This window comes from Corvus kubaryi, unplaced genomic scaffold (assembly GCF_017639235.1).
Source record: "Corvus kubaryi isolate FWS band 111438036 unplaced genomic scaffold, C.kubaryi_AGA036_p1.0 split1-131, whole genome shotgun sequence".
Taxonomy (NCBI): Eukaryota; Metazoa; Chordata; class Aves; order Passeriformes; family Corvidae; genus Corvus; species Corvus kubaryi.
In genome coordinates, this window is record NW_024582073.1 from 28,730,724 (window position 1) to 28,758,268 (window position 27,545).

Here is a 27,545-nt window from a genome sequence, read left to right on the forward strand (position 1 = left end):
CCGCCGCCGGCCCGAGCCGCGCTCGCTCGGCTCTGAGCGGAGCCGGGCGCTGCCGCCGCGGCCGCCCCGCCACAGCCACGGGGGGAGGAGGCGGCAGCGCGCCTGCGCCGCCGGGCGCTGCCGACGAGGGAGGGAGGGATGGACCCGCTGCCGCTCCCGGCTCCGGGGCCGGCTGTGAGTATGGAGCGGGCACGGCTGCGGCAGGTGGGGAGCTGAGAGCGGGGCGCGGGCGCTGCGGGACCGGGGGACGCGGTCCCGGCACGGGCGGTGCGCAGGGCGCGTCCCGTGCGGGCGGTGCGGAGCGGGAGGCGGAGGGGCGGCACGGGAGCGATGGAGAGAGGCTGTTTACGAGAGCGTGTTGTGACAGCACAAGGGGAATGGGCTCAGATTGAAAGAGAGTGGGTTTGGATTAGACAATAGGAAGAAATTCCTCCCTGTGAGGATGGTGAGGCCCTGGCACAGGGTGCCCAGAGAAGCTGTGGCTGCCCCATCCCTGGAATTGTCCAAGGCCAGGTTGGATGGGGCTTGGAGCAGCCTGATCTAGTGGAAGGTGTCCCTGCTTATGGCAAGGGGTGGAACGAGATGGGCTTCGGGGTCCCCTTCCAGCCCAAACCATTCCGTGATTCTGTGAAGGCAGTGCCAGCAGCGGGATCTCCCCAGGCACAGCCGGGTGGCCCAGGGACAGCGCTGGGAGCTGTGGCAGCAGGGCTGGAACAAGGAGCTGGACGCATTCTCTAGGTGCGTTCCTGTGATGGTCCCATGCGCTGCCTCAGGTGCCTCGCAGGGGGAGATCGCTGTGTTCTGGATGTACCGTCAGGACTGATTGCAAGAGCTTCGGTTTTTCTGTTCCCTTAAACAACGAAAACTTTGTGTATGTCTTTCTTACTTGAGTGTTCGGCAGCCCTGCCTGACAGGAGGGTGCAGCCAGGTGAGGGTCGGGCTCTGCTCCCACGCAATCAGCGACAGGATGACAGGCCACAGCCTTAAGATGCACCAGGGGACGTTCAGGTTGGACATTAGGAGGGATTTCTTCACAGAAGGGGTGACTAGACATTGGGATGGACTGTCCTGGGAGATGGTGGAGTCACTGTCCCTGGAGGTGTTTAAGGAAAGACTGAACGTGGCACTCAGTGCCACGGTGGTGCTGGGTTGGACTCGGTAATTTCTGAGGTCTTTTCCAACCGAACAGATTCTGTGATTTGCTGATGCTGTGCACCAAATGCCAGGGTTTGGCCTCCCTGCAAAGCCTTGCACTTTCATTTTCCCCCTATTTCAACTGTATTGCTCATCTTACCAACCTTTTTATTTTTCGCTACACTGGCAGCACCTTCTGCTGTCTCTTTTGGACAGAACGTGCTGCCACCATCCCGCTCCAAAACCACTAAGCCCGAAGTCCCGTAAACCCCAGTGGCGAAGGATCCCTGTGGAGTGTGGGTGTCGCGAAGGGACTTTGGCGTTCCGAGGCACTGCAAATCCCACTGACGTGCTGTTGTTCCAGGCATCCTTTGCACCTCTTGTGGCATCCATCTGCTTCCCTGGCTTCTACGTAAACTCACAGGCAACAAGGAGGGGAGAGGGAGGAGTCCTCCCACGCTTTTACCTTTGCTTGACAGTTTTAGGCTTGCAGGGATCTTGCCAAAGCAATTGCCCTGCCTCAGCCTGTATGGGAACGATGTTAGTGGTACAGGTGTCTATTAGGCCTCAAGTAGAGGCAGCAGTTTCCAGTCTTTTTCTTCTCTCTTCCTATATAAAAATATAGTCAGTATCTATATTCATGCTTACAGTGAGTAAGTGAGGAGCGGAGCTGCATAGGAACCTTCTCTCAGGGATTGAAGCACGGAAAAAAAAAATCTTAGGCAAGAACTCATTTAAATATGAATTTAAATGTGACCAGGTGCTTCATGGCACATACTTGGTGCAGCTATGTAGCTGGAAGTTGTCGCAGTCAGTAGTGTATAGAATACTTCGTATTATTTTAACCTCCCAGTGCCAAGTGTAAACAGAGACCATGCTAGGCTGACCTCCCCTTTATGATGAGATGTAGATTTTTGGTGCAAGGCAAACTGGACATTTATTTTGTGTCTTTAATAGGCTCCCAGGTGGCATCAAATTCCTTTTCTAGGTACTCTTCTTGTCTTTCCCGCCGGAAACTGTTACCTACAGACCTTTTGTTTCTTGCCTACATTTTTGTAATCCAAATGTTTTGGGTTGCTGGTTCTTCTAGGTAGGGGCAGTGCCTTCCTTTGGAACTGGCTAGTGTGTTGTGAATATTAATAGCAACAAGGAATGTTCCCAAATAGAACATGGTGAATTACCTACTGCTTTATCACCGTGCATTACTGTGCTAATTGAATGTCAGCTAAATGTCTGAGGCAGGCATCTGACTGAAATGAGCATGAGCTATAGTGTACGTGTAAGACCACAAATAATAAATAAGCATGATTATGAAAAATAGTATTTCTCCCCTTTGCCAGTAGCAAGGCTTCAAATACATCTCTTGTAAATTTGAACCTAAGGACTCATTCAGCTGGTTTTGTATGTTTTTGTTTAAAGTGTGTCAATTTAAGAAATAAATGAGATTACTTACCTAGTCCAGATTACTTTTGTCTGAGACAGAAGACATGGATTGCTGGACTGATGCTAAGAGATTTCCCAGAATGCCATAAAGAAATCTGAACATCTGGAAGAGCTGTAGGAACTTATTTTTTTCATGGTCCTGAAAGAGGCTCTGTCATTTCTTTCTTTCCTTTAGGTTATTAACTGATTTTTGAAATCACCTTTATTTTTTTATCACTGTCTCAATAAAAAGGAAGAAAACGGAATTTGTTGCCACTGTTTGCTAAAATCTGAGATAAGATGCTAAGTTGCTCAGTGAGTGAATGTGGCTCATACCAGCCAAGGGAGGCCAACTGACAGCTCCAAACAAATGCTTTTGACTCCATGAGATCTCCCACTGCCAACATGCAGCTACAAAGAGAGCAGAAACATCATCAAACCATCGGAAATATTGGGCACCTGGATTAGCAAGACAGACAAAAGGAGTATTCTGCTTAAGGGAAATATGCATGGATGCTTTTTATTGGTTTTTTTAGTTCTGTGTCAACTGTGGAACTGTCTGTCACGATACAGAACCCAGTTATTAAGTGGATTTTGTGCAAGGTGAACCCTCTGACTGTGCCCATTCACCTCATTTAGGTGGAGTAGTCCTTACCTATGGAAAAGCCATCAGGGAAGGAGTGGGATCATTGTTGAAACACACCAATGCAGGACCTGGATCTGTAAGGCCAGAGTGACCAACCAGAAGGTGGATGCACAGGAGAATCCAGGGTGTCTCGTGAGCTTTGCAGGATTTACATGGCAAGGATGAGCATTTAGTGTATTCCTCTTGGAAGAACTCAGAGTGTGTGGTCCCTGGGATAACAAGGGAAGGAAATCAAGGGGGGGGTTAAGCTTCTCTGCTCAAGGAACTCTACATGGGGAGTTGTGGTTTTACAGGTAGATTGATTATTGCTTCTGAGGGTGTCACTCAGCAAATTTCAGCACACAGCAGTCCTGGTTCTCAAATACTAATTTATAGTTTGTTGATGCACAGACAGATCTGAACTTGACTTTCTGAATCATCCTTTGAATTTATTTTTTCTTTAATAACAACATTAGATAGGAGGTACATTGACATGATGTAGTGTAGTGTAAATAATTTTCTTCTGCGTATTACTAAAATCCAGCAAGTACAGGTTTTCTCCATAAAATGATATGTTACATGTGTTGGCTGACAAAGTTACTTTGATAACAGGGATAACAATCCAAAACTTTTATCTTTTCCATCATACCAGAGGAATTTATGTTGAGGATAGATCTAAAATAAAACTGAGCATATTTATAAATACAACCACAATAATATTTCTTAATGCTAATTCTAGCTTTTTGTCTTTTTTATTTTTTTTCTTTTTAATGTAGCAATCAATTTTTTCTCCTTTTTTCCTCACATTTGGCTTAACTGGAAATTTATCTTTTTCTATAATATCTGTCACATCATTTATCTCTTTTTTTCCTCTGTTTTCTTGTATTTTCCTTGCATCCAAGTACTGTACAATACCAGCTTCTTCAGTTAGACTTAATATTTGACATGTTTTCAGTCCTACAATAGCTTAGTCTGCTTCTCGAAGTATTGCAGACTGTTTTTATCTCTACATCTAGCTCGTGTGAGAATACCACAGCAGGAATTACCCCCCTTTCCCCAGCATAAAGTCTTAGCGTTGTGTCTGTGTACACAGAAAAAAACCCTCCACACCATTTACTCATCTCTAGATTGTAGTTCTAGTTGTAGAACTTTCTTCTACACCAAGAGAGATTATTGCTGAAAATAATTTTGACTGTTTGCTTCAAGAACATGAACTTTTTTGAGTTCTTACGCCTTCTGTTATTATCTCAATACCTCTGTGTCTAAATGGACTTTCTTCACCACCTAATCCTGAATGCCTGTTCCTATTTAGTGAAAAAGAGAATTTTGGGGAACAGGGAAACTAAGATGTAGTGAGGGTTTTTAATGAAAAGAATCAGTTAACTAATACCTAAGAGGGAGAAATTGAGGAGGAGCTGTCTCATAGGCAATTCAAACAGACTTTGAAAGCTGCAGGTAGAACTTGGAATACTTAAAGCTTCTTTTAGGCTCAGTGGTCTTTAAAGACAAACCAGCTTGTTGCTTTAATGTAGATAGTTGCCTACCTGTGCTGAAGGGAGATTGTCAGCAGCTCTCAAAAGATCTTTCAGTGCCTTATATAAGACGTTGTCTTTTGGACTTGACTGAGTGCACATAAATACCCAGGGATTGACTAAAATCTCTCCCCATCCCTGAATACATTTGGGTATCTGTATTTCAGCTTGGGTGTGTCATTTTTGACACATTTACTTGAACACTGGGTTGCAAATATTTCCTGCTTCTCCTGTGCAGTGAGACACTTTGGTGCTGGGTATCAGCACGAGAGCACAGTGGAGCCTTCACAGCCTGCAGGTCATTTAAACTGGATGTTGTATGGAGAGTCACTTGCAAGGTGGGTTGTGACACAGAGGCCCCTGCCTGCTGTGCCCTCTGCCTCCCCTTTATCTGGCTCACAAGAACCTGCCAGACAGAGCATCCAGGAACTTACCCTGCCTCAGACCCCTGCAGCGACTTGCAGGCAAGCAGCAGATGCAGTTTGTTTGGAAAAAAACACAGAGGGTCTGTCTGACCACCTTTTTATGCCAGAGAGGATGGGGCAGATACCTTCACTGCTTTCAGAAAGCTGACTTTCAAAATTCAGAAAAAATTCACCTGCTCTTTGCTGGTGTTGGACTTACATCAATGCCCACCATAGCAGGCTGTTAAAAGGCCTTTTCCTTAAGTGGTTCTTTCTCAAAACCATAGGATCAGGTTTCAAATTTTGTTAAAATTTTCTTTTGAACTTCAGTTGATGCCACCAGTTATCAGAGCAGGGGGTTGTGTGTTTATGGAGATCATCTCTCACCCTTTTATTGCAAGAAGGGCACTTTGCAGTAGGTTCATTGGGTGTCTGTGTTTTGAAGGGGGGTAGAGAAGAGTTAAAGAGTTTGAAGGGGGATAAAGAAAGGTTTAGAAGTTTTTCATGTATTCAGAGAATGTGACATAAATTTTGGAATATGCCATAACTTCTCTTTCTCACATTTATAAAATGAGTGTGTTCAAGATTGAGACTCAGGAAAATGTATCTTCTCCACTCTCCTTGAATAACTGACTTGACTTCTTTAAAGCTGCCTCAGTTTCTCTACCTCAGGGCTTTCTTAGTTGTACATACATCAGAAAAAATAATTCTGTATCTCTCCTTAAAGCTCTTCTTCCCTACAAACCCCTTGCTCAGACAAGCAGCTCTTAGACAGAGTGCTGCTTTCCATGTTGACCGCCACCTTCGAGCTGTGTGTCTCCCATCTGTTGTTTGTAAACACTTCATGCCTTGTGCTGCTGATGTTGTTAGCTCCTTGGAAAACAAGTTCTATTTTCTTATGTTTGCACACTGCATCGAAACAACAGGAAATCTGTCCATGACTGGGAAGCCCACGCAATGCCAGAATAGGTTTTTCTTGCTGGGGATCTCAATTAAGGAAACTTGTCAGAGGTAAACAATGATGATGCAAGCTGTAAATCAGTGTAGTTCATCTGTGCACAGAATTTGTGTTCAGGGAGTCTTGTCCAGGGGGGAGAGCAAGGCGAGGGAGACACCAGAGGAGGAGGGAGCTGGGCTCAGTGTGTGAGAAGGGACAGGAGGTGGCAGAGGAACGAGGCAGAAGGTGCACAGATTAAGAACTGTGGGGTGTATTTTTGGCTCATGCCTTTGCAGAAGTAGTTAAAAGTTGTCTTCTGGAACTTCTCTGTCCCTAGAATCCCATTCTTTTCCCAGCCAAAGAAAAGCATAGGGAGAAGGATTAATATCCAGGTCTTAGTACCTGTCACAAAATAAGATTGACTTCAGAATCGTCAGTCTGAGGAGCAGAAGGGTTTCTGTGCTGCCATGGCTGCACATCCAGTTCATGAAGTATTCTGTTCTTGAAGGAAACAACCAATGGATTTGCTTCACTTCAGGGAAATCACTGCCCTCAAACCTTCTGCTTTTTCATTATTACATCCTGTTGTGCTTTCTGCACATAGGAGATGGGATGGAAAGCTGCTCATCCACTGCCTGCTCATCCAAGTGAAAATTGCTGGATTCCTCAGAATCCCAGTACTGTTCTTCAGTATCATAGAAATTTGATCTAAATTTTGATCCTTTCTTAGGCCTTATTGTACAAACTCCTGTTGCCTTTATGAGACCTGTAGTGGACAGAACATGACAGGGATTATTTATATCTGACATATATATATATATATACATTGCATCTTGGTAGTCTAGAGGTAACAAGGTGTAGAACAAGAAACTTGTTTTAGAAGCTTTTCTTCTTGTTTTTAATTTCTGGTTTGCACCACATTAATGATTCTCTGTGCTTAATTAAGGGTTAAAGCAGATGGCTGTGATATATTGTTTGCTAAACAGTTTTTGATGAGAAGAAATGCAATCAAATGTATTTTCTATCTTGTGGGCACAGAGCAGTGATCAAGATTTGGTTTAGTTACAATGATGTTTACAGGAATTATTTCCCATGTCTTGAAGAATGTAAACTTCCTAATTCCCTTTTTTTTCTCTTGACAGAAACCCAAGATGATGCATCTTTCCAGTAACCCCTGTAAAAATGCACAAGAGACTTTGAACTAAAATATGGCCTGAAGAAAATTAATGAAGTTGTTAATAGTCTGCATCACAAATGAAAAGACCGTGGATGATTCTGGTCTTTTCCTTCAGGCCTTGATGAGTCATGAAAATGAAAGAAAGCTAATTTTTCTAATGGAGCAGGTTCTGTAAGTAAAAAAAAAAAAGAGGAAAAATCAAGAAAAAAACTAAAATACAGACATCTGATGATAAGAGCTGCTGCTGGTGGTGACCAGTGTTTTGTAAGCTGGAATTTTCTTGAATCTTAATGGACCTTTTGACCTAATTTACAGAGTCTTTCTTGTTAATTAACTTTTTTGGAAAGGTCAAACCTTTTTTTTCTGCTAAAGGTCATGTGCTTCAACTGAGAAATAGTTTCTTATCTACAGAACAATACAGCAACATAAAATTCAGGTGTTTTTTTATTCTGAACATATTAATGAATCACGAGCAATAAGCCTGGAGTATTTCACACCCTTTTGCCCTTTCCACGTTAAATAATCCCTTTTTGTGTTTGTCTGTGTCAATGATCACGGGGTCATGCAGTTATCCAGCAGCAGGCTCATCCACTGGAGCCTGGAGATGGATGTCATTTCACACAGAAGGGAAATGACATTCCAAAAACCCACGTGGACCTGGTAATTGTGAGAGAAGTGTGAGAAGAATGCCCTGTGTAAAGCAAGGGTGCCACGTTTAGATAAAAACTTTGATTTCAGTATCAGAAATGCTGTGAATGTTTCAGTTGAATTTTGCAGGTTTTTTACTTCTGAAAATGGTTGCTCCTCTTGGTCATTCAGGTCATGTGTTACCTGAGGGCTTACAGGCCTGACATAAAGCACACCTCAAATGGGAATGGCTCTGCAGGAATATTGGCATTTTCAAATCATTCTTCCTATTTGAATGAAAGCTGAATGAACTGTCCCTTACAAAAAACTCAAGCAAGAAAACAGAAAATGCTTTTTTGTTAAACTGGTGAACCTGCTCAGAACTATCGGAGGGAAGCATTGCAAACTAGAGTGGTCATAGGATTTGTAATAATGTGTTAGGGGGAGAAAACTACCACTATCCTAACTTGGGAATTTCTCTGAGAGGAAACTAGGATCCATTCCACTTCACAATTTCTTCATGCAAACTACGTAAAATATTTTTTAAAACCTGAGTGATTTCCATAACAGAATTTTGGCAGTTTAAATCAAAACATGTTGCTATGACAGTTCCTACAAATCTTTTAGCTTTGTTTTGTATTATAATTATGTCAAAATGGAGCCATTTCTGTCCAAACAAAAATTTTCCAGGCTTTTTAAAAATATTTTTTATTTGCCAAAGTCAAGGTGAAAGCTAATTTCAAATGCTCTAAGTTACATCTGCATAACCATAAACCACAAGGACATAGCTTTAGTCTTATAAATAAGTAATGTCATTAGATACAATATTCTTAGTTTAATTGACTTTGTTGGCTGCTCTGTATAACAGTGATTGAAAAATAAAAGACATTTAACGTCGGTGAAACCTTTTTTAGTGGTTTCTGAAGTCAATAAGCACAAGCCATTGCCAGAAAATGTTACCAGTTTTGGGGTTTGTTTCAGTAGTAGAATGCTAAGTGAAGTCTAAGTGGGTACAGGGAACTGCATCTAGTCCTTTGTAAATAAAAATCAGGTGAACTCTGAAAAGCAAAGACATAAAAATAGCACAGATTTGTCATGCAGACATCATTGATGAAACCCCACATAAGGAACTCATTTCATTTTCTGCAGGTGAACCACTGTAAGTAAAAAAAGTGTCTTTTTATACGGGATATTTACCAAATTCGCAGTTGAGTCTTTTCCTTCAGAGGTATTGAAAGGACTGGGTATTTTCAGATTTTGGATTGTTTTACATCAGAAGACCAGAAGTGTAAGTTGGAGAAGGAGTTGCCAAAGGTAGACTTCACTTGTGCAGGGCAATAAAATTTAACTGAATTACAGTTAAAGCAATTTCTTGAATTAAAATTCATATATCTATTCCTCCCTTAAATTAACCCAGATGTGTCCTATACATGAGTAAGCATGGATTTAATCACAGATTATCAACTGATGGTATCTCCTCAGAGGGGCTGACATCTGTGTTGCTTTGTGCTGTGGTCTCTCAAAATGTGGTTCAAGAACTACACCATGGCAGAAATAAACACTTGAATTTTGTCAGGAAATTAGAAATCATTTGATTAGTGGCAGTTTGTTTTCTGGTGATGTGAAGTTGCTGAGAAAGAAGGAAAAGGGAATATCCCAAAGCAAAGAGCAACATGTGCAGAGACCACACTGAAATAAAAGCGACAGAGGGTGGAATATTCTGAAAAAGCATCTGGAAAAGAACTGATTTAAGATCAAGAAGATGAGGAACTGCAGGAGCCAGTGGTACCTATATTTTTTCAGCACATGGTGAAAGGCTTTATCCTCAAAGAAATAGAACACTGACTTTTCTCTTGGTCTTTTCTACCCCAAGCCATGCAGCTGTCTCAGAGACATAAAAAGCAGTTGAGAATGGAAGAGAAAGGTGGTCAATAGAACTGTGATGAGATGTTAGACAGTCCTATGAAAAGTGATTCTAATCATGAAATTTGAGAAAAACTCCTGGTTTGGGGTTTTTTTCTCTATTCAAGCTCTAGCTAACTTCACTCTTTCCTCCCCTGTGCACACTGACATTAATACAACTTCTGCAGTTGACTTGGAGGACCAAGATACACTTATTTTATACTTTTATTTTAATGCTCCAGTGTTTTTTTCCTGTTAGCAGGTTATAAATGCATTTGGGTTTGGGAGAGTTTGGAGTAATAGGGAGTAAAATGGAGAGTGCTCCTGGGAAATTGCTTATTTATATAAAGCTGATGAGAAAACAAGTGTTTTATGGGAGGGCCCTGACTCTCTTAAAGGAGATTTGGCTCGAGGACAGGGTACTTGCTGGAGCTCACATTTAGGTGTGTCTATTACTGCTTTGTGTTGTGAGTTGAAAAACAAAAGTGTGCCAGGTGCTTTTTATTATGTAATTTTTTCTCTTAATTGTCAGCATGTGTTGGGAGCATACAGGCTCATTCTGTGAGCTTGTATGTCCAGAGAGTTCTGCTGTCACTGAGCCATCAGACAATCAGCTGGGTTCTAGATGTGGAAAATACATGTAAAAACTGGGAGTCAGCACATGTAACACACCTTGTTTCAAGGCTCAACAGGTGTAAATGCACCAATAAAAAAGACATGAGTATTATGAATATCTGTAGTTGCTACACTAGGTATGATCACATTTGAGGGAGCAGAGTCATAGAAATCATAAGAGAAAAAGACAAAAAAAAGATGTTCCAGAAGATATGGAAAGAAAAACAAAAAATTTACACTTCAGTGTCTGATTTTCTGAAGGTGAGTGGCCGATACAGGCCATCCCACAAGGTGCTCAACTGTGTGTTGCTGATAATTTCTCAACTTACCTAACAGTAAAACACTGTCAGAGTAGTTCAAATCTGTGATTTATTTGACATTGTAAATGGTTTAAAAATCTTACTAATGATTTAAGAAAAAGATGTGCAAACAAGCAGAAAAAAATGAGCATTATCTAAAAGTAAATGTGGGTGTGGTGCCTTGACCCATTTAGAATATTAAGAAGTACGCTGCATTACAGTACTGAATATATATTTTCATTATGTATTGAGTGGCCAAAAATATCTTAAGTGCCTTTTAAGGTAATGTATAATAACATCTCTTCCCCAAAAGTGGGTCAAGGCTTACATAGTCTGCATTTACAACGTGGGTCCCTCTTAAAAGGAAAATCCCAGTGGTACAGAAGGAGCTAACACAGCAAAAGGGCCCAAATCCTGTGTTTTGTGATATCCTTTGACCTTGGTCTGCCTAAACCCAGAGCAACAGCCACAGGATGTGGTCTAGTGTATATTAATGACAAATTATCTTGAGCTCTTTGTCTTCAGGGCTGCAGAAGTGCAATGATGATGATGCTGATGCTGTGTACTGGCTCCTTGGTTTGCCTCCTGATAAAAACTCCCTGTTTCCCATTACAACAGCAACAGGAGCCTCTGGTGATGGGATGGAGGCTCCAGGTTACTGCCCACAGCACAGGGTTGTGTAAGAATAAAGGAATAATGTGCTCTGAATGTGACATAACAAAGCACCTAACGGGATTAGCAGTGGTGAAAAGGGAAGGAGTGAGCAAGAGTTTTGCCACAAGATCCTCCATTTGTTAAGACCTTAATTGTTGTGCCTCTTATGAGTTGCAGTGAATCATAAAGTTGTAAATTACAAGGTAATTGGATGAGTTACAGCTGCATGGACATCAGATACGGGTTGAAACTGTAAAAGTAAGATACTGAGCAAATGAGCTTAAATAATACCCTGTTAAACATCTCAGCTCTCCCTTTCAGTTTTTTTCCAAACAGGAAAAGTTTCAGGAGTGTTTTCTTAGTAGGCAAACATTCAGGTATTCCAAGACATTCTATTACACTGAGGACATTTACTTTAAATCTTTTTTCGCTGTAAGGTGACAGTGGTTATCTCTTGAAAAATTGCCTAATCTCTTCTGTGTTTTATCTCCAGATTCCCTCTGAAAACTCTATCATTATAAATTGTAATGAAACTCAAAAAGTGACCAGAATAGTAATTGGCAGAAGACTTGGCATCTTCAAAATGGGACTTGGATGCTTAGGTAGATGTGGTGGAACAGAGCTGAACTGCCCTTCATGTAAGTTCAGAGCAGTCCTGGTAGGTGTTAGGTTACATAATACACCCATTAAACGTGGCTCATCTGGGAAGACAAGGGGGAAGCATTTTAATGAGTCAATCTAAATTGCTGAAGTAAATGACCATAATGATAGAGACTTGGAAAATTACGTGTGCTTAGATGTGGGACTGCAGCACAGCAGAGGAGGTGCTGGCTCTGGCTGTCACACAGGCCTCCTGCATGCTGGCTCAGATGTGCCTTCCGAGCCTTCTGTGCCTTTACATTTCATCCTAGAACCACTTCAGTGTCAGTGAAATGGAAATTGGAGATGCCATCTTCCAGTGCTGAAGGGAAAAGTGGACTGCAGACCAGCAGACTACAGTTGCAGGCAATAAATACAGTTGCAGGTTTCCAAGCTCTTCACTTCTCATGCCAAACAGGAGGTCTGGGCACTGCTTACCCTCCCCTCCTGCTCAGTGAACAAGAAGGTTCCAGCAAATGCAATAAAATTAGGTTCCTAATTCCCTCTCCTTTAAGTTAGTCTGCAACAATATCCCTCTGTTAGGAGCTCTGTCTGACAATCAGGTGTCAACTTAAGGCACCCAAATTCTTTATCACCTCTTCTCTTGCCAAATTCATCATTGTCCTGTAACATCAAATAGAAAAAACCAATGCTGGTGAGGATTAGAGACATAATTTTTTGCACCACAAATTTAAAGAGAGGGAAGAAAAACCTTTCAGCCATAGATTTTCCTGTGCTTACAAGAATTGACTCAAAATTATTTAAGTATGAGAGACTGAAATAGTCAAGGTATTGCAGCTTTTCTGGGAAAGCTCATTTTAATGGACCTCCATATTCAGCTATGCACAGAATAAGCTCCTCTATGAATAGCATTACAAGACGTACCTTTCTGTGGATTTCTGTCCTCTATTTTCTATACATTCTCCTCAAAATCTTAAAGTACCTCCAGCTTTTGTTGTGCCAGGTTTTTGACCCCCTCACTGCAAGAAATGAGCACATGCTACACAAAGCTTGTCTTTGCCAGTTGCCCTGCTCATACACATATGCTGCCAGACCAGCTGGCTCTTGGCAAACAGCAGAGGAAAATGTCAGGTTCTTTCCTGTCCCTTGCTATGAGGAGAGCACAAAACTATCCCCAAACAGCACAGTGCAACCAGACTCCTGTGACTCAGTTTAGCTTCAATAATCTCCAGTATAGTAAAAAATTAACAAGAGGGTCAGATGTATATAGTAAAAGAAACAAGCCCGTTGCTCTTAATTCCTAATGCAAAATTTGAATTTTGTGGTTTTAAGTTTTCCCCATCCTAATCCAAGTGGTGTTACACAATTGATGAACTGTCTTCAGAGCATTTTTTTTTCTTCTGTCAATAAAAGTGTATTTATTTCTTACCAATGAGAAATGAAGGGCCAAACCATCAGATGGGAGGAAGCTGTGTTACTCAATTCAAATGAGATTTATATCTGGCACTGGCTGGTTCTGGTCTGCTTACCTGCTTGTGTGAAAGGAAGAAATCCTCCTACCTGATTTTGTCAGGTCTATCTCATTAGGGATCAAATTAACCTCCTCCTCCACCATTCACATTTGGGAGTTCTTAGCCAAATCAGGCCCATCAGCAAAGTGAGAGGGTTGTGGAATAGAGGGAGAATTGTGCTCTGACATTTTTGGGGGGTCATGCACAGTTGTGGGATGAGCAAGGATGGATGTTACTCCTGGATTGATTGCGGTTTGTAAACCTGGGAGAGAAAATGTGTTGAAAATGTTTGCTGGGGGAAAAAAAGAAAGAGGAGTGTTCTTGTTCCTGTGGACTGGCTGGGCTGCACAAAACACCCAGGATAAATGTGGCTGTTGAGCAGGCAGTGACACCACATGAAAAGAGCTTTAGCAAGGGAACAAAAGCGATACTGTTTTATCTTTACTGCTGATTAAAGTCTGTAAGTACTGTAGCTACAAAATTATGCACATTTTAAACAAAAGCATGCACCATGTCACAAGCAAGAAAAACAAGTCACAGGGTGCAAGGCAAAGCTTTCCTCTGAGGCACTGCTGGTTAATCAGTCCCTCTCCCACAGTGGCTGCAGTGTCATCTGAGCTGGGGACTGGATGCTCTGTGCCAAGCAGTTGCTATAATACAGCTGTTTAACACTTCCCTGTGCTCAGCTGAACCACCATAAATACTGAGCCTGGGGCAGACAGAAGGGTTTTTAACTGGTAATACCTTCAGTGAAAGATAGGTTCATCCCAAAATACCTCACCAGACCCTACACCCCCTCCAGAGAGTAAAAACACCCCCAAACCCAGAAGGCCAGACATTAAAAGAAAAAAATTAAACCAATCAAAATAATCAATGGCATCCTGTTAAAGAAAGTCACTCTGGAGAAAGGATTTAATATAGCAAAAAAAAATCAGTCATAGTTTTAAACAGGTACTACATAACAGATAAGGAGGTCTGGAGAAACTCTGGAGAGGTTTTCTCGGTGTTAAATGATGATGGGACATCTGTACATTCCATCCCTCACTGATTATGTGAAAGAATACTTGATTCGGCAAATTATAGAGAGGCTTAACTCTTGAGCTTTTACAGAGGGGGAAAAAAAAGAACAGGTTATACAGCCTTGAAAATATGCAATTTTTCTTTTGTGTACACAAATTTATGTACAGCTTTTTGTGTGTGTGTACAAGGCTGTTTCATTAAAAATATCAGTTGTTCTCCTACAATGAAGAGCTTTCAAATATGCCAAGGAAATGTGTTTTATTTTTAAAAAATCATTTAATTGAAGATGCAAAGGCAGATTCAGATCCTACATATAAAAGGCTTGAGATTTTACACTGCCAAACTCAAACCTGTTCTTATAGCTGTAGTCCCAACTTCAATTCCAAACCATTTTTCCTTCCTCAGGTTCATGCAGAACAATCTGTAACACTGACCCTCAGTGAATCTTTTCCATCCTGATCCATTTCATATTGCTCTGTTCATGTTTATTAACCCTTCAAAAAGCACCTTTCTTCACTCTGTTTCTACCAAAGCAATTAGAGGATGACATCTGGCCACAGAAACCCTGCTAGGACAGGCAACCACAAAGTGCCACCTAATTTTGTGAGTTTTCAGTCTCATCCACAAAATAACAATGATTCTGAATTTTAAGCTGTTATAGAATCATGGAATGGTTTGGGTTGGAAAGGATCATAAAGACCAGCTAAATCCAACCCTCTGCCATGGGCAGGGACACCTTCCACTATCCCAGATTGCTCCAAGCCCCGTCCAACCTGGCCTTGGACACTGCCGGGGGGGGCAGCCCCGTCTTCTCTGGGCACCCTGTGCCAGGGCCACCCTCACAGGGAAGAACTTATTCCCAATATCCCATCTAACCCTCCTCTTCGTCAGTTTAAGTTATCCCACAGCCAAATCTTTAAACATGAGCCAAAAGTCAGTTCTAGCCCAAGAATCACTGATTGTGTCTCTAGAAGCTGCTTCCTTAAATCTCTTCAAGATCCAAAGTCTGATTGGTCTTTGCTCAAGCTGACATTAAATTGTGTTGCTTGAAATTCCCTTTCAATCTGAATAAAGGGGCAAGGTTGTAGCAAAGGCATTTTGGGGAGCCTCAAAAGAGCATCACCTCAAAGCAATTGCCAGCTGTTTTTTCCACTCTACCGTGTTCAAAGTTCAAGACAAAAGTTCCTTTGAGAGCTTTCCAAAATGCACAGCTAAGCAAGAAATGTCATTCACTCAAGCCATCACCAAAATGTTTCTAATTACATCCCTGACTAATTACATTACTGTATCCCTCTTAAATAGTGGTTTTAAAAGTACAACACTTGGCTCAAAATTGATTCATTATTTTTAGGCAATTCTTCCTATCAGCTTGAACCAACAGTGTTTCTTCGAGTGATAAGTTTTCACACAGAAGTGCTGATTATAGTCCCAAACCTGCAAAGTGCTGCAGGATCAGAGGGGGAAGGGATAATAAAAATATTAAAAAAAAGTGGACTGGATCATTTCATAATTCAGCTAGGAATAATTAGTGCAGTTATTTTATATGATATCCTAAGGATATACTGAAACTCTCTGTCCTTTGTGTGATACCAGAAAAGGACACTGCAGATCCCAATCGAAAATAGGCCAGAAATTTGAGATCATTCCTCCCCACCAGCATTTCTGCCACTGTATGGGACATTTCCGTAGAGCTAGAAGTCCCAAGTCTCCAGAAGTTGTTGTACACTTCACTTGAGGAGCATCAGAGACACAGCTAATGTTGTGCCATTATCTTTTGTTTCTTAAATAATTTGGCTCTGATGGTATGAAGAAGCCAACCATCCCTGGAAGGGTTCAAGGCCAGGCTGGATGGGGCTTGGAGCAACCTGGGGTAGTGGAAGGAGTCCCTGCCCATGGCAGGGGTTGGAACCAGATGATTTTTAAGGGCCATTCTAACCCAAACCATTTTTGATTGCACCACAGCTTAAAATTCAGGATCATTGTTATTTTGTGGATAAGACTGCAAACGCACAAAATTAGGTGGCCGTTTGTAGTTGCCTGTTCTGGTGGCACAACTACAACTTGTTCTGTTTGGTTTTCTCTCCCACACTCATCTCCCAACAGCAACCACATGCAGTCAACTCAATATTCCCCAAGTAATTGAACACTGGTGGCCCAGAGGGTTTGGGAGCTGTTTAAAACACACCAAACATACCAAAAAGGTGAATTTTCCTGGCCATACCTTCTCCAACATTTTTCAGACACTTAAACTGACACCTTAACTAAATTTTCTGACGTTTAGTGTCTTGCTAAAGGCCTAAACTAATGGGTGTAGATAAATCCTTGAAGGAATACCTCATCTCTTGCCAACATTCTTGGCAAAATTTATGTTCTTGTTAATAGTTTTGTACTTAGACATTAAACAACCCTTAAGTGCTCCCACTTGGCTGAATAAATAAGGTTTTTATTCATGTGAATATTTCTGTTAAGCATATTTGTTGAGAGATACCTGACCCAAACTGAAATCTGGAAAGGACAGGACAAATAGACAAATTCCATCCTTTCCTGGCATTTGGTTTGCACCATGAATAAAAAATCCACACCAAAAGGCCCAAACATTTATGTGGCAGGTGTTGCACAAGCGCTAAATGGAGGCATCATTGCCCAGCAGACTTTACAGATTAAGACAAAAGCACATGAAACTGGACATGAAATCTGAATTTGCACATAAATGAGCATAGCAAAGTATTAAAAGATTTTGTGGTCCATTTATGTCTCTGACCATGCAAAATCTTTCCTATCAAATCTTTTTGATGAAAACGAAAAGAAGCTGAATCATATCAAGCAAGATATGTGCATAATATTAAAAAAAAAATGACAAAGCTGAAAAGGATCATTTCAAACTAAAAGGAGTGTTTAAAAAGTCAAATTTCTTTACAATAAAAATAGAGTTTAAGAAACAATTTGAATTACTTTGTTTAAGGTCAAACAAATACCCTTTCAAGTCAAAATAATTTAATCTTTCTTTTCATTTTTTGCCAGGCTGACTAGAAATTAAAGTAAAATGAATTATCAAAAGAAAATATTCCAGTCCACAGACAATAACAAAAATGAAGTGAGGTAATTAGGCATTTCTAGTATTTTTGTTACTGTTAATGCAGGGTAGCAGTTGGAAGTAAGCAGGTAGCAAATGGAAAATGTGAGTAGATTACATGAGAGATATGAGCTGTAAACCAGGATTTAAAGAAAGATAAGGTAACAGCTCTTTGGATTTTAATATGGAACTTCTGTGTTTGAAGAGCAGTCCAAGGCACAGTATGGAGATCCAGGATAAACCGACAGCTGGACAGAAAAGTTTGAGATATTGGGAAAGGTCAGAGTCCCAAGGGGTTAATGGATCAAAAATCTGGAGCTGGGAACTGCTGGGGTCTAGGCACAAGGCTGAGAAGCCACTCTTTGCTGGAGAGGTGCAGTGGAGGCTGCAGCTGAGCCATCCTGATTTGGGAAACTGCCCCAGATTTGTGGGTTGGGCTCTTCTCAAAACCAGTGAGCAACGGGACAAGAGGAAACCGCCTCAGGTTGTACCAGGGTGGTTTTAGATTGGATACTGAAGAAAATTTCTTCATGGAAAGGGCTGTCCAGCCCTGGCACAGCTGCCCAGGGCAGTGGTGGAGTCCCCATCCCTGGAGGGATTTAAAAGCCGTGTGGATGTGGCACTTGGGGACATGGGTCAGTGGTGGCCTGGGCAGTGCTGGGTTAAGGGTTGAACTCAGTGATCTTAGAGGGCTTTTCCTACCTAAATGATTCTATATAAGAAGTACAAATACAAAATGTCATGGATATAAACGTGCTTCATTTGTTTTCCTCATTTTCTCATCCAGTTTTCCTGTCAAAAGCCCCAGTGGCATTAGGCCCCCCCTGGGTGGTACATAAGGCACAAGGTCTCAGCACACTTTTCAAAGTAGTTCTTATTTGCTAGAGGGGAGAAAATTTTTAAAAACCTTATTTCCAGGACTTATTTCTGTGCTACCTGAAATCTACAGTGTAATCTGTTTTTTCCCATTGCCACCAAGGTCACATCTATGTGGAAAAAAGCCTCAATTAAGAGGCTCTTTTACTTCCCATATTTCAGATGTTCAGAGTTAAGCATTGTTTTGCTTTGTGTGGACAAAGATTATAGTGTTCAAAAGCCACGTTCACCCCTAGATAATTTATTTGTCTTTATTGCAGTAAATTTGTATATTGATCTTTATTACAGTATCATCTAACAGGTTGTTTAGCATCCACACTGTCATGCAGGGCTCTGCACAGCTATGAGAGAAGAATGCAGAGTAGGTATTATAGCATTCAGGAAACAATATATTTATATTTTTACACATAGAATTTAGGTTTATATATAATAGAGAATTATATATGTCTGAAAAAGGAATTTTCCTGGTATCCCAGTGACTGTAAGAGTTCGAAAATATATTCCTTGGTTGGTGGGGTGTTTTTTCCTTATTCCCCTTTCACTAAATTTTTTTTTTTCTCTCTTACAATAACTTTTTTGTCAAATTTCTCAGAATTTTTCTGCCTATTTAACACCTCTAATTTTTTTTTTTTTTAATAATCTCACATTTCTTAGGATTTGGAAGGATGTCATAATAGCCAAGCAGCCATGCTGTTTTCTTTGGCCATTTCAATGAAGAAAAATACACTGTGACATAATAAATAGACATAGCAGAAAAATTAAGTCCTATTTCTCAGAAGAACATATAAAAGTGAGCCTATACATATAGGCTTAAGTCATATAAATGACTTGATGCATATTTTTATTTTAGTATCTGCAGGAAGATGGATCCCAGCCCATTAAAACTAAAATTTCCAGAAAGACAGGCACTCTGATGTATCATCTGTCAAGGTAAAGGGACTAAGAACCTCTAGCTGACTGATATGATGGATTTTCACTTTCCTACTTGCTTTAAGAAGGAAGAAAGTGTGGAGCTGAACAGCTGGTAACATTTGCTAAAAGATTATGGTGCTGAGATTCTGATTTAAATTTGACTTTTTGGTCGTAAACACATGAACAACACATGAAATGTTCTTATTTCTTAACATATTTTCACTTGAAAAGAGTGATTCAACTGCTTCCTATATAAAACCTATATAGGATTAAAGAGCAAAGAGGTCTCCAACTGAAAAAAAGACATGCATTTCCTGTAAAAGGAAGTCATGCAAGAGGCTCCAAGCTTTCTTTAGGGTAGCTGCTACCACCTTCTGTAAGACTGTTGAAACACATGTAAATGAGAAGAAAGTTTAAAAGTATATATATAGAAATATTTGGCAATATAATGAGATTCTTCCCTACATTGTCCCCTTTAGGCTTAGAGCTACAAGAGCCTTTCCTGGTGTACATGGCAGAAAAACCATGTGAAAATATCTCTGGCTACTCCACCATATGATGTAAATTTGGAAATATTTTAGAAATGATGTGAAACGAGCCCACACACTGTCACAACTACTGTTAGCACCTCTTGTACGTGCAAATAAAGAGAGTAGCCTGAGGTATTTGCAGCCTTTGACCAAGCAGGATGTAAACTCTGCGAGCTATTTTGGCAAATTTTAGACTAAAATACTGGCTCACTAAAGCCAGAGCAAGACCAGCAAACTGGTTCAGTTAAAAGCAAACCAATCAATCAATCAAGCCATAGTGTTTCCCAAACTTTGTCATCAGATGTTGTCTATCAAAAAGCCACCCAGAACTGAAAAGCTGAAGCAGCATGTGAAACTCTGATAAAAATAAATTATAGAATCATTTAGGTGGAAAAGACATCTAAGATCATAGGGGAAGATTGTTTTTGTGGTTTTATGAGAAGAGACTGTAGACAAAATGTGAACATGATCCATCAGAACTCTGTAAAACTCAAATAAAATCTGGATTATAACTGGGGTAAGTGATCAGACAGGACCCCTACACCATTTATCAACAAGAGCTTTCAGTGATAAAAAATAATAGCAACAGAAGACTGATTTCACAGAGTATTCTGAACCACTTGGTGAGGTGGCCTGATTTAAGCTACAGAAACTTGAATAAAACCAGGGAAAATCACACAAATGGGAACAGAAAATATGTCAGATATTTCAGATATGAAACCACGCCTTGAACAGTAGAGAGCCTGAAAGAGTGTTTGGATTTATAGAGGTCTGGAAAGGCTTCTTTACAGCCGAAGACTAAACAATACTGATTTGTTTAGTTTATCTGAGAAAAGATTATGATTAAGTCACCTTCTAATCTATAAGTAGGAACATGGAGAGCAGACTTCTGGTAATGGAAAGCTCTTTAATCTGGCTGATGGAAGGATGGCAAAAGCCAATGGACAAAATCACCTGAATCGTTTTGGAAATGAAACACACCTTGTGAAACCATGGGGGTTCTGTACAACAAATTACTAAAGCAGCTTATTGTTTCCCCATCATTTCAAGTCTTCAGGGATGTTTTTCTAAAAGAGTCCTAATGCTGTTAAAAGTTACAGCCTCCATGCAAGAAGTTCTCTGTGAAAGTGCATGAACTGCACCAAGTTCAAATTAAGTGAACATTTTGGTGTCTTCTGAGCTTATAAATCTTCAATATTAGGCCATGATCATGCACGTCTGTAGCTTCTGAGATGAGTTGTGTTGTCCTTTGGGGAAAATGAAAGTTGATAATTCTATTATTTTCTTTTCCCTTTCATTTCATGGCATCTCCCAGTCTGGCTGGTTGGTTTGTGCCTGCTGGAAGGGAGAGATGGTGTTAATTAATGCTTCCCAAACATATGTTTCTGGGCTTCGTTTTGTGTACTCTCAGGCTCAGTTTAAAGGCATAGAAAGGCACAAAATTAATTCCTGGGCATGGGACAGCGATAGGGGATACACGTCACAAAGTCACCCCAAGACAACACTACAGCTCACAGATTCTAAGAATTCGTATCTTGTGTCCATCATTCTCCCACACACATCACTTGTTCTTTTTTTTTTTTTTTTTTGGGTTGTGCCTGATATTTTTAGGAAATCCAGAAAACTTCCTACAGAGTAGCAGCACCTAAATACTCCTATAATCTTAATTTCTGTGATATGTTGGGTTTTCTCTGCTTCTATTGCTGCAGCTGAAGATTTGGATGTGGTTTTAAAAGTTTCAGGTGGGACAAATCTCTGTGGGAATATTACAGGATATTGCTAGGAATATATACTGACAGTCAGATCAGTTTATTGAGCAAGAGGGAAGAATTTAACAGCATTTTCTAATACCTGTAAATTATAGTTGGTTTGTTTAGTAAAAAGAAAAAGAAGATAGGCTGATTTCACACAGCAAAGCAAATGCAGCGATCAAGCTATGAAGTGGGTGTGTGGAGGGTGTCTTAAGTTGTGCTCATCAAACACTGGAAGACTTGAGCAGAGGTTTTGTAGCAGAAATGTTCAGTCCTAGTAAATAGAATTGGTGAGAAGTGATTTTTGACAAATAATGCAGGAACTGGCAGTAATTTTAACGAACAGTTCTGCTGGCAAGGAGTGACTCACTCCAGCACAGTAAAGGCTTTGTTGTTAAAAGTACTTACATTAGGAGCCTGAAATCATCCCAGACATAATGGCTCACTTTGAAAGAGCAGGAAACATTAAACAGATTGGCCAATCCAGGGAAAATAATCATAGGAAAATTTATTGAAAGGCAGTTCACCAAATAGCATATCCTGCAGTTAAATCCAGTGGGTTTTGCTCTCCTCATACCAAGATTCCAGCCTGTGATTCCAACTCAACAGCATGACTCTATAAAATAGGTCTTTCCAAGACCGTAAAACTAGGAGAGATTTTGGAGCAAGGACTGCATAAAGATAGAATCAACAATTAAATCCTTGTTCTGCAAAGAGGAGGGAAACCAGTACAGCACCAGCATGATTCATCCTCCTTAACTTCAGCCATCCAAAAGGTAGGTGTTGGATCAAAGTTAGTCATTCCTTTTTTGTCAGTTGTGGAGGAAGATGTACCCTGCCTGCTTCAGATAACTACTTTGGGAACTGCTATTTAGAAAGACTTCCCTCTCTCCATTGCCATGGAGGATAGCCAGGAGAACAGCCAGCAGAAAGCAACATCTTCCAACCTAAATCTAGACAGGACTGCTCTATCTCTAAGTTGCTCAGAGAAGCTGTGGCTGCCCTGGATTCCTGGAAGTGTCCAAGGCCAGGTTGGACAGTGTTTGGAGCAACTTGGGACAGTGGAAGGTGTTCCTGCCCATGGCAGGGGGGGTGGCATGAGATGGTCTTTAGGGTCCCTTCCAACTCAAACCATTCTGTGATTCTAAGAAGTCCCTTTGTAAGGCCCACCCTGTGCTGAAACCAAGGCTCTGTAATTCACTCTCTTCAAGGTATAAGCACAAAGGTGTGTTGGTTTCAGTGCATACACAAGGTTCAATACAATAAATAGAAGAGGAATCAAGGGATAGCCAGAGGCAAAGCAAAATTAACCCCAAGACCTCAGAAATCACACTTGGCATGTTCAGGCTACAGAAAAAATAAAACCTTCAAACCCCCCACCTTCATAATCACAGTGAATCGAGACAAGGTGAAAAACTGCGTTCAAACGAGGTGATTTAACCAATACACTGTCCCAGTTGCTGAGGGTTCAGGGGAAAAAAAAAAAAAAGTAAAAATCAGCAAAGAAAGTATAAAAAAGGAATGAAAGAGAAATCCAGATTGGCATCAGATTAGACTGTCATGGGAAAGAAACGGGAAAAATATGGCATCACTGAGATATCCCTGGAAGTCTTTAGAAGCCACATACATGGGACTTGGGGATGTGGTTTAGAGGTGGCCTGGGCAGTGCTGGGGAAATTGTTGGACTTGATGATCTTAGAAGGTTTTTCCAACCTAAATGATTCTGGGATTTCCCTTTTTAACATCTCTCTGCTTTAGAATGATTTACTGCAGGGTTTGTATTGATTTACAATTATTAGACAGTTATTGTAATTTATGTTGATAAAGCAATAAGGGAGTACTGAAAATATTTATTAAATATGAGAAACTTTGTAGCACTTGAACATTAATCAAAGTTGATCATCTACAATATATGTGCTAATAATCCATTAGTGAATATTTAACCTGCAAACACGATGAAAAAACTGACAGATTACCTCTTTCAGGAACAGAGAGACTTTGTGGGAATTTTGAATTATTTAAATTGTGACACAGCAGAGGATTTAGGAGTGGGAAGCAATTTTACTGTGTGATTTTCTTTTTTAGTTGCTGAGTTCCTGATAAAAAGAGTGATGGAACTAATTTTGTTTCTTGTTGATTTAAACATTAGCAACCCCGGGGTTTGCAAAAACCTTGAAGATAGTTGTAAGGGTGAGTCAGTGTCGCGGGTTCGGTTTGTAACCGGGCGGAAACACCAATTTAGTGTAGTGGTTTGGTCCAAAATACTCATTACTGTTTATCTGCTGTGAGATAAGAGTTAGGAGAAATGCAAAACAGGCACCAAACTTGAAAGAATATAAAGAAGTTTATTAACAGACCTAAAAGAAGAAGGAAAAAAAAATTATACCACCTTCAGAACTCTCCTCCTCCCCCCACCTTCCTCCCTTCTCCCACTGACAATGTGAAAAGACAACCCTTAAGATGTTCAGTCTGTTTACCACTTCCATAATAACCTTGTTCAGTCCATTTAGAGAGAGAAGTCTCTTCTTGCTCATGCTATGAAAACATTATCACAACGAGACAGCCACCCACTTCCAAATATTGTTCAGTCCATTTAGGAAGAGGAGTCTCTCTGCCTGCGTGTGAGTCCTTTCCCCCGACTTGCAGCTTTTCCCGCAACTGCTTTCGAGGGTCCACTCTTGAAGTTTTCTGGGGTACAATTTTAAGGTTGAGCCGTTCAGAAACAAAAACAGAGGCCCTTCTCCTTCCCTGGGAGCAAAGGGTCTTCATCATCTTCATCGTTAGGACTATCTCTGGGAGCATCTCTAGGAACTGAGGTTTTCTCCTTTCCCATTTGGAGCAAAAGTCCTCATCTGGTTCATCTCTACGGACTGAGGTTTTCTCCTTTCCCGTTTGGAGCAAAAGTCCTCATCTGGTTCATCTCTCCCTGTCCAAACTTCTCATGAAATTACAGCTGCGTCAGCATCTGCCTATCTCAGCGCAGGTGCTTTTGCTCACGAGTTGAACACTCCACCCCCCATATCTTCATGAAATTACAACAGGATACTCTGATATATCATAGCTTCACAAGAGAATTTCAGCTTTAAGCATCTCCTCTCTCTCTTCCCTCAGGTTTTCAGCTCTTCACAGCAATAAAAGGGTTACTCTCACCTCGGCCTTGCAGCTTTGCAGCTGGAATGTTGAATTTTTCTTATCGCAGTGGAGAGGGGGGAGAGCCGAGCCGCTCCGGCTGCCCACGGCAAGGCAGTGGGGGGGGGTTCCATGGCTGGAACAGGTCCATGGCTTCATGATGGCCGTGGCCCGGCCCGGCCTGGCCCAAGCAGGGCCTGGCCGGGCCCGCTGGCCCCCACACGGGGCCCGCAGCCACCTGTCCCAGTGCCGGAAACGAGAGAGAGCTTGGAGGGGGAGTTTGCCTATTCTTAAATGTGGATCACAGAGGTGATCACAACTTTAAGTGGCTTAGAGAATTGTCCATATTCAAACTGGCCAGCTGATAGGTTCTGTCAGTTCCCAGAGGAAACTGTAAGCACCCCTTAGCAAGGACGTCCCTTCCGGGACTACGCTTGCTAACCTATGACAGTCAGATACTCTATTGTATAATGGAATCATTGGCCTTCTTTGACTTCAGTGCAGAAAGCATAATAAAAAAAGAAAAGCCCCAAGGAACTCAGGCTTCTCAGCACTTGGTTGCAGATGTCAGAGAAAGAAGTATTAGGGGTCAGTTTAGCATTTGCATAAGTGACCTGATTAATTGGAGATTAAATGATCGTTTGTTCAGCAAGTGGTGCAGAAGGTTGGGCACGCTTCCCTGACCAGCTGAGCCAGGCTTTGCTAGGCACAGCTCCAGGCTAGGGGACACTTCTCATGCCCGCCCTGTCCTTGGAAAGGTGGAGAGGTGCTGGAAGGGACACTGCCTGGAAAAGAGTTAATCCATTAACGCCTCCTGGTTGATTAATTTTCTGCTTCAACTCATTTTAATTCTCATTCTGCTGATTGTTTCCTTTCAGGGAGGCCATTTATGGAAAGGTTATCAGCTTCTTGGAAGGTGTCATGGGTTGCAGTGTATTCTATTACCATCCCCATCAGCCGTTGAAATCAGGTGGGGCAGTGTTTCCTTGCCTCCTCCCCCCAGACTATCTTTCTGTTAATTGCCCATCATTGTCCTGTGCATGACTCAGAGATAACTCCCTCCGGACTATCTTCTGTTAATGAGCCTAATCAACACTTTGCCTCATGACTCATTACCCCATTGTGAGATGCTCCACCCAGAGGGAGGAACCAAGCATCCCATCGTGGATATAAGCTGAGGCTGAACACCAGAGACACCGAGGCTTCCCACTGGATTTCCAGAGGACAGGAGCTACACAGCCACCATTGGACTTCCTGAGGAAGAGCAGACTGTTTTACTACAGGATCACTACTTCAGAGGACTGCAGCCACCTTTCTACCAGACTGCTACCACCACCCTGCCTAACAGGGTGTCAGGTTGTACCTTGACTCTGTCAGTTTGACAGTGTTTTCTTTTACCTTTTTTTTTTCCTTTTTCTTTAATTTCCATTAAATTGTTATTCTGACTTGGTGCCTCCCACTGGTTTGTTTTCAAACTAGTACAGAAGGGCATAGCAAAGCCTCCAAGCACAAACCTAGCCCACTTTTCCAAATAAACAGCTGCAGACAAGTCCTGGCTTCATTGATGGGAATGGAAAATTTCAGAGAAGCGCAGAATGGTTGGGCTTGGAAGGAACCTCTGAAGATCATTTAGTCCAACCACTCCACTCGAAGGTTTTGAATATCTCCAAAGAAAGAGCTTCCACAACCTCCCCAGGCAGTCTGTTCCAGTGCTGTCACTCTCACAGGAAAAATGTTTTCCTTCATATTTAGGTGGAACTTCCCATGCGTCGGTTTGTCCCCACTGCCCATTGTCCTGCGGCTGAGCACCACAGAAGAGACTCTGGCCCCTTCCTCTTGACACCTGCCATTGAGGTATTTGTGTGCATTGATAAATCCCCTCTCAGTTGTCTCTTCTTGGGGCCCCAGCTCCCTCAGCCTTCCACTGTAAGGGAGATGCTCCCGTCCCCTCATCATCATTGCAGTCTCCACTGGACCGTCTCCAGAAGCTCCCTGTCCCTCTTGTCCTGAGGAGCCCAGAACTGCACACAGCCCTCCAGATGTGCCTAACCCGAGGGCTGAGCAGAGGGGCAGGATCACCTCCCTTAACCTGCTGGCAATTCTGTAATAAATCCCAGGATCCTGTTGGCCTTCTTGGCACAAAGACCCACTGCTTGTCATGGACACTTGTTGTCCACCACGACCGCCAGGTCCTTCTCCCCAGAGCTGCTCCATCAGGTCACCCCCAGCTGTGCTGGTGCCTGTGCTGGTTGTTCCCCCCTGGGTGCAGGACACTGCATTTGCCTTTTGAATTTCAGAGCTTTCCTAAAATTCAGGACTTTTTTTTTTTTTCCCTGAAAAAGGAATCAAGCACCAATTACTTTTCTGATAACTTTCCACTGGTAAAATAAATAAAAAAGTACCCGATATTTGTAAGGCATTATTTTACTCCTTTAAATATCACAGAATTCTAAAATGGTTTGGCTTGGAAGGGACCTTGAAGATCGCCCAGTTCCAACCCCCTTGCCATGGGTAGGGACACCTTCCACTATCCCAAGTTGCTCCAAGCCCTGTCCAACCCAGCTTGGACACTTGCAGGGATCCAGGGGCAGCCACAGCTTCTGTGGACAGCCTGTGCCAGGGCCTCCCTCCCCTCATAGGGAAGGATTTCTGGTGCCCAGGGTTATTCTTCCCCAGGTGCAGGACCCTGCATTTGCCTTTCTTGAGTTTCACTGGGTTTCTCTTCAGCCAACTCTCCAAACTGTTCAGGTCCCACAACCCTCAGGTGGATCAGCCACTCCTCCCAGTTCTGCATCATCAGCAAATGTGCTCAGGG

At 41.8% G+C, this 27,545-nt stretch overlaps 1 long non-coding RNA gene across 1 annotated transcript; it reads left to right on the forward strand.

The window, feature by feature from the left end:
* The first annotated feature begins 70 nt into the window (after positions 1-70).
* On the forward strand, positions 71-27,174 carry LOC121676789. Its single transcript, XR_006020594.1, has 4 exons — positions 71-204; positions 7,197-11,966; positions 25,609-25,646; positions 26,218-27,174. It is a non-coding gene; the product is annotated as an uncharacterized LOC121676789 (long non-coding RNA).
* The last annotated feature ends 371 nt before the right edge of the window (positions 27,175-27,545 follow it).